The following is an 8,678-nucleotide window of genomic DNA, read 5'->3' on the forward strand; positions in this document are numbered from 1 at the left end:
TTATATTTAAATCACTATGTTTGTGATTGTGGTAGTACCTACCAAACTATTTCTTGCTATCGGTATAAGCGCAACAGTTTTTTGACAACATGCAACAAGAATTGAAATATTTTTTCCTTAAATTCTTTTTACATTAATTCCTTTCAGCAAGACTGGCTTCCTTCAATAAATTTTAGTGCTTTGTGTTAATAATTCTCCCAAAACTCGCAGATTTGTTTGATCTCCCAAGTTTTGCATAATAGAATGCATCAGGTAGATTCATTTTTTCAGTTGACAAAGCCTCAAAGTTCATGATATTTTTGGGCATAATCTCAGGTACTTTGCAACATTTTTTCATTCATTTTTTAAATAGCTTTACCAATTATCTGCTATTCAAGCGTCACTTGATTGTCAAAAACAGCCATGCAATTTTATGACTTCTTCAATATTTTCGTATTGCAATTATGAAATTTATATTTCATTAAATTGAAATCATCACATAGTGCATTCTAAAGTATAGAAGCTGTCATCCAAGGTTTAAAATAAAAACCTTCTGCAATTACATCATACTCTTTGCAATCCAATATCTTCTACTGAAGTGATGGTGAACTAGTGGTTAAACATTTTTATTTAAAAACAGTATAAGATTTTTAACATTCATTGAGTATGGTGCATAGCTCTAGGTACAATAAATCTGATTCCAGGAGAAGGGGTTTTATGCGGAACTCATAAAATTAGTTCAAGAAATTCAGTTCAAGTAGAAGTCTAATTTTTTGATGGTCCCTTACATCAGCCCCTTTTCCTTATTATAGTCTTGTGATGCATTTATTCTTATCAACTCCCAGCAGACCTGGAATCTGTTACAGAGAAGTAATTTTGGTGCAGAAGAGGACCCCATGCATTTTTTATTTAAAATGGCACCAATAATCGATTCCATAATGTGGTGTTAACATTCCAGAATATTTTTTAATTTGTTTGTATCAGTAAAAAAGGTGCTATTGTTTTTGCCAATATTGATGCTTAGGTCAAAGTGCTACACTTTGACAACCTCCCAAGAATTGTAGAATTGCATAAACTGCATCATTTAACAAAAACATTTGCATAAATATATTTTATAGCTAATGTTGAAACAGTACATAAAATAGCAGTTTTACAGTGAAAATAATCTCTGTTAACGGAAATAGCAATCATATTTGTGATTATAGTTCGGTCCTTTGCCAATACACTTTTTTCGGCAATGGTGTAAATTTCGTCTGCTTTGAGCTACCTCTAAATATTATTCAAATGTTATAAAATTTTGTCCCACTTATTTTCTAATGTATTGGAACCAAATGGGTGGGTAAGACTCAAAAAATTTTCACCTTCAAAATTTTTCACCACCCTAGTATTATCTATAAGTAAGTATTTTGTATACGTCTTTTATCTTTAAACATTTAACCAAGCCATTTTCAAGTACAACTGATATTTATAAAGCAATAATTTTAATGTTGTATTGCTTCTTTACTTTTTAAGAATGAATTCTTAATCTATACATTCATTCATTTTTTTTTTTTTGTATTGAACTGCTTGAAATATATTGCGATGCATTGTAATGTAAGGTTTGTGCAATGATGATGTATCAAGATGCATCATACCTGCCAACCCTTCCGGATTCCCCGGAGGTTTTGCGAATTTTCATGTCTTATCCTGTTTTTCCAGTTATGAGCAAAATCTTCCGGATTCTTCACATTTTGTAGGAAAAAAATTGTATCTCGCCAATTTTGGCACTAACAATACTTTTGTGGAACGCAGCACCGCGTTTTAGGCCAAGTAGCCAAGGAAAGGTTGCTGTAGAATAATGGCACGAGAATGAGGCAAGATTATGACATCACTGAGTGATACAGCGCATGACTTCATCGAGATCCAATCAAAGCAAGTGTCTCGGCGGGCAACTAGGGGCAGGGCCGCGCCTCCAAGCCTAATCGGCACCGTCGTGCAAATGTCTTTTAATTGCCTTTATGCTCTGGCGTTCGGGGAAAATATAGTTAACAACTAAAAGAGATTTTGTTAACAAATATAAAATGGAAAAAAATACGTATGGCATTTATTTTATTAAAACAATAATGTGTGAATATTTAGTTTTGGAATATGGTGTACATTTTTACTGCATATCTCGAAATTATTTAGAGTTCAGCAGCTCCTCTGATATGCTAATAATGCATTTTGGAAAAAGGAAAATGTTTGAAATAGCAAAGTTCACGCCACTGTGAGCATCTATCTAATCTCTAAGTGATAAATAATTAATAAAACAGTTATACCTGTCAAAACATAACAGCAGAAGCAGTGGCGCAACTAGAAAATAGTTTTAGAGGAGTACATTGAAAATAAATTCTCTTGTAAAATTTTTGAAATTTGTAGTTTTAAAAGACGCAATTTTAGACGGTCTTAGGTGGTGTTATGGGAAAAAGTGGTACAAGGGGATCCACAGAACTTTGTAGAAGTTGAAGCCTTAAAACGAGATTATAGGTCGAATTTATTGGCGTTAGAATAAGAGATGGGATTCTACCCGGTTTTTTTTTTTTTTTTTGTAAAACAGTTAGAAATAAATTCCTCCTCTCCCCTCCAATTTTTTGAAATTGATGTTCCGAAAACGCAATTGTAGGCAACTTTGAAAATTTTTACGGGAAGGAGATTTTGGAGCTCCTCCCTGGAAAATTTTTCAAAATTAAAGCTATAAAAACTTGAGCAATGTTCTATGATATTAGGAGAAAAAGTTCAGAGGCTATTTCACTTAAATTTTAAGTAAGCCATTTTTTAAAAACCTAAATTTTAATGATATTAAAGGAAGGCGGTTCGGAGGCCCTTGCCCGAATGTTTTCTGAAATTGAAGTCTTAAAAACGCAATTGTAAGACCATATTTGGTAACATTAGGGTCGGCAATCTTTCGAAATTGAAGCTCCAAAAACGCAATTTTAAGGTATTTTCGAAAGTAGCTTCAAGCGATGTTGTTTGGTTTTCGAGGACTTTCCCTGGAAATTTTGCGAAATTGAAGATTTGAAAACAAAATTTGAGATGCTACGTAATGCTTTTGATGGCGGGAGAGGGAGAGAATCGGAGGAGTAGCATTTTAAAGACAATCTTAATTTTAGACGAACTAGAAAAAAGAAAAATACTAAGGAAAAAAGAAAAGAAATAGGACTGTGGGCGGAGTAACTGGGGGAACAAGTAGCTATAACTACTGAAAATTTTCAATTCAAGGATTTCTTTTCGAAAGAAACTTAAGTTTTCCCTCAACATCATTATTTTTTTCTTATCAAAATCACTTTGTTTTCCTAACCAGGAAACATCACGATCAAGGAAATTCAAAAAAATTCCAAATTGGTGGCATTCGAAAGAGCATTGGAAAACATGTTTATGGCACTGAAACTACGTGCCCTCGTGACCACGTTATCGAAATATGATGTCTTAAAAATTGCCGAAATTTTTAGTAAAGTCGCCAAATTTAGCGAGTTTTGTTCAGAAATGGAAGCTACGGCGCGAATTCAACATCTGCATCTGACAAGACATTTCACTTCCATATTTGGTCACCACCAAAGCGCGTGAGAAATATCGCATTAATTCTTTACTCGGGTGACTACCATGGCGCGGGGTGTCGTGGTATAGACTGCGGCATTGAAATTTTTTGGCGCTTGTGTTCCGGGATATTAACGTGCAACTGTATAGGGGAAAACGCCACAGCCCGAAATATTTGTTTTATTTTATTGTAAAAACAATGGAATTTTTTGTTATTCTTAAGACTGTCTGTTAAAAAACTGATGTTTAAAACTTTTATGCTTCTGCGGGTGAAATATTTCCACTGAAAGAGTTTATTCGATGATGAAACTGTTTTGAAAAAAATATGATAACCGTAGAGAAACGGTAAACACACTTTAAAGTCTTTTTTTTTTTTTTTTTGAAAAGTCGTAAATCTGAAGTCTTCAACAGTATCTAAATACGAAGAAAACGACATTTTTAAAGATTTCAAACCATGTTCTCAAATTTAAAAAAAACGATTTCTGTCAGTTATTTTCAGTGTTTTTCGTTATGTGTATCGTTTTCAAGTTATGTGTAAACCCTCTAACAAGTCAAATAAAAAAAAAAACTGTATTAATTTTTATTTTGCTCGTATTTGAATTCCCTTTTAATGCGAAACATAATTGGTAAAAGTGACTTCAGTATTTCTAAAAATGACTAAATAACATGCAATATGATGTGCATTTACGTTATAGCGACTTTCAGTTGCAGTGACAGACTTTTTCGAACTACAGGGGTTGTTGTAATGAACGTCGACTATAAAATTTTTGATAAGAATCTGTTATGAAGTAATTTCCGACATCGTTAGTTTTGCTGTGCAAATTTTTGACTTTTACTATCCGTTGTTTTCTTTTTTTTAATTATTATTTCTTTCGATTTTAAATTAAACATTTTCGCTAGCAGTGGTCAGACAATAAAACTTCTTGAATGATAATAACTTTTGAAAAAATAAATAAGAGCTGGGATACTACAATCCATGATCATGTTCTTTCAACATCAAAAACTGTCCATTTTATTTTCAATATATAAGCTTTAATAAGCATGTTTTTTTTTACTTATTCATATTAGTTCTCGTACATAATTATTAATTACTTACAACACATTTCATTACAAGAGTACAAACTTAAATTAGTTAAGTAAAACACACTTGAAATGCACTTAAATTCTGAAATGCATTATTATAACGATTACGAAGTTGAATCCTACGTTCAATTTCGTTATAAAGTTGTAGCTCCTCTGGATAAAGCTCTCTAGTTTCCATTTCACAGGCTTCATAGCTACTTTTTAATTTTACTCACACAAGTAAAGGGTTAATTCGAAACATCGTTTACGCGCTTTGCAGATGACCAGAAATGGAAATGAGTCTTGCTAGACGCAGGCGATGAAATCACGTGGTATTTTCCATTTCTTGCCAAGTCTTCAAATTTGGCGAATTTTCGTAAGATTTCGACAGACTTTGACCCCCCATATCTCAAAAACAAAAGGACGAGGGCACACAATATTTGGGTCAAATTTTTTTCTAAAGATACTCTTTCGAATGCGACCATTTATAACTTTTTTCATGATTACTGAACTCGTGATGTTTCCTGGTAAGATGGTTTTTTTTTTTTTTTTTTTCTTCAATAATAAAGAATATTTTTGAAAAACATTCAACTCAGCATTCTGGAGGTGCATAAATTATTATACTACATATTCACTGCAAGAACCAAAATAGGGAATAGCAAATTTCTTGCGCTTCGTATGCTTAACATTGCGAAATTACAGGCATACCGAAATAGCATTCACGGCCCCACATATGAAGAAAAATGCTCATGTATGCATAAATTAAAATCATGTGTTTTCAGTGTAAAAGATTGCGCTTTTGAATAGCATGTTTGGACACAACAAGGTAGATTTTTCCCTTTAGAAAGACAGCGAGGAGGATTGCTTGTTTTAATGAGCAGTATAATTTCACCATCAATATTAGATATAATGAAAAGTTCAATTTTACTTTTTTGGTTGGAGATTTTTTTCCACTCATTTGGAGCATTTTTGATTGGTAAACCTCGGCGCCTTTTTGACTCTGGCACCGTCAACCTTGCACATAGGGACAGCGCCGCCCTGACTAGGGGCACAATTTCGCCACCGATTATCTTCTCGTTCTCTCAGTTCCGGCTGTTTTTGCTTCGTTTTTTTTAAAGATGAGTACGAATAAATGTTATTTCCAAAATTTTAAAGAAAGCAATACAAGTAATATTTACTAAACGAAAGTAAGTTCAATTGATATGAAATTCTTAACTAATATCATTTTTAAATGCAAAGATGGTAGGTGTCCTGTCTGATTTTATTTTGCGTTAAAATCTTGTGAATAAAAATAAAAAGATCTTCCGGATTTTTTTTTCTCAGAGGTTGGCAGGTATGATGTTTTAATTCCTACATTGCACAACCAAACCGTGTTGGAGGGTATGCTCTCGTATTTTTAAATGAAGTCCTATCACAGTCGTTTCCGTATGTTCCTGCCCCAATTAAAGCTCGTATGTAGTATTGAAGCAACCTCACATCACCCCACTTCTCCACAGATGTATGCCAAATCTCAGATGGCAAAAACAAAATAAATAATACAAGTATAACATAGAACTTTAAATGTTTGCAATAATTAGAGTAACTATTTTTGTTGTAAGATTTGTAGGTTTGATTTTGCACCATTTGAAGCCGCTGTCTTACAGCATTACAAAGTAAACTAAAAGCAGTCAAGTGCTGACAAAATAAAATTTTATTAAAATTTTTCATCATTAATTCTAAAAATTAAAAAAATAATTAAGTATGCTATGTTGCATACATTTAAAAGCAATTTTAGAACCAAACAAGTTTTCTTTCAATTGCAATAATAAATAATAAATCTATTTTCTGATTAAATATAGCATGTCCAATATCTACAACAAATGTTTTTAACATTTTCAAAGTAATATAAAACACCAAACTGATTTTTTTTAACTGATATAAATTTTATTTAAATAAATTAATAAATAAAAGAAATTTATTATTTACTTTTCATTTACAAGTACATTGACAAATCTCCATTTTATTAATTCGTGCAATAAATATATTAAAACTGGTTCATCAAAATTATGGTTACATATTTACATTCAGCTGTACATAAATCTACACAAATCTTCTCTTTCAACTCATTCAATCACTGAAGAAAATATAGAAAAAGATATAAATATTTTTTTCCAACACACATTTCACTCCTTAATTACACTCTTACTGAATGTGCTTTAAAACTTTACTTTAGTATTGAAAAATATGAGGATTTTCTTTGATATATATTAATTTTTAAATACAAGAGATACTTTCTGTTATTTGCACCGTTGACTTATCAGGATTCAGAATGCAAGGTATACAAAATGTATATTTATGTTCTGTATAATGAGGTTAGAACTATTTTAGGAATTTTTCCATCTAGAAACTGAGCAACAGTGAATGAGCCAAAGCATCTCGTCAGCAAGGGGGAATATCATTAAAAACAGCTAGTTTTAAACCGCCAACGAAATTGACAATTTAGAATACACAATTTGCATAAAATAATAAGATGACAAACTTAAATCGAGAAATGAATAAAAACATAATTATAAGAATGAATCTTTGGACAAAAATTATGATAAATTTGGATGTGTATGATACCATGAGATAAAAGAAATGAAGATGTTAGACGTTTATGAATAGAGTATAATTTTTATCACAGAGCTCTAAAACTATTTGAATTTAAAATCAATAAAAATACAGCAATTGGAAGAAGATTTTCTTTACTTAGCATTACACTTTTGCTTTACTAAATCCACCAGAATTTTCTCTACATATACTACGTGTAATTTAATTGTATACTTATAACCAAAAAAGAAAAAAAAAAGATTTGGAATGTTAAAACATGTTTGCAAATAATCATAAGGAATTAAATCTAATATTGTTTCATTGAACAAGAAAAAAATGCCTTTCAGATACTAGAGGACAACTTTGTATAAAAAGTAATATTTCTAAGTTCATCTATAATTATTAGATTTTTTTTTAAAATCTTATAGTGTTTTTTAAATTAGTTATTAAAAAATCTTACATATGAGTGAAAAGTGATAAAAGCAATCTAACAACAAGCACTATGTTTCCACTTTCCTGATAAGTATTGAAGAGAACTTAAATGATGCATTATACGTAAATTTTATAAATATGGAGCAATCCAAAACATTTTTGCAAAAAGTCAGCATGACAGTAATAGTGAAGTTCTTGTTAACAAATCAGACATACTTGTTAACAAATCAGACAATCTATGAATCAAATCAAGCCTTTAAAATTACTTTATGCCCCATTGCTCAAAATTATTGCTGTTGAAGAGTCAAAATGTGGATTTTTGCGTCAATAGTTCCCATGATGAATTGAGCAGAAAGTGAACAAATCATTTTCTTTACTAATAATAAAGCTGAAAGTCTCTCTGTCCGGAGGATGTCTGTGATGCGCATAGCGTTTAGACCAAAGTGCATAGCGAACCAAAAGACCTTTTAATTTTTCTATTACGGGCAAAGCTGTGCGAGTACCCCTAGTATATAATTAAAAACTGAGCGTATGTATCAATGTATGTACCTATGTCCGAGTTACTTCTCCCGAATGCCAGGAACCAGGCAATGAAAGATTCCTAATTTTCCCATCTTTATGTTTGGCTATTTTATATAATCCTCTGACAATAATTTGTGGAGATATCCATTAAAACTATTAATTATGATACTTAGATTTTGACATAAAATCTTTTTTTTTTTTTTTTTGAAGGCTTTCCACCATTTGAATTATAATTCAGTGCTTCATCTCAACTTTCTGTAACAATGCCTTCATTAAAATTTGTAGCGTGAAGAAAATCAGAGACCAAAGATATCATTTTTTTCTCAAATATGAACAAATAAAATTCTAGCTTTTGTGTTGAGGCTTTTCTTGTAATCGGGGGATTTAAAATGTTTCCTTTTTGGTTCTTTTTTTGCAATCTGTCACAAAATTTTACTGATTTTTTTTTTTTTTTTTGTTCAAGCCCGATTGTTGAACATGCATCACTTGACATAACTTTTATTTTTGAGGTAGACCGAGCAATGCAGCTAGTGATATATAAATTTTTGACCAAACCATCAAAT

This window comes from Uloborus diversus, unplaced genomic scaffold (genome assembly GCF_026930045.1).
Source record: "Uloborus diversus isolate 005 unplaced genomic scaffold, Udiv.v.3.1 scaffold_470, whole genome shotgun sequence".
Taxonomy (NCBI): Eukaryota; Metazoa; Arthropoda; class Arachnida; order Araneae; family Uloboridae; genus Uloborus; species Uloborus diversus.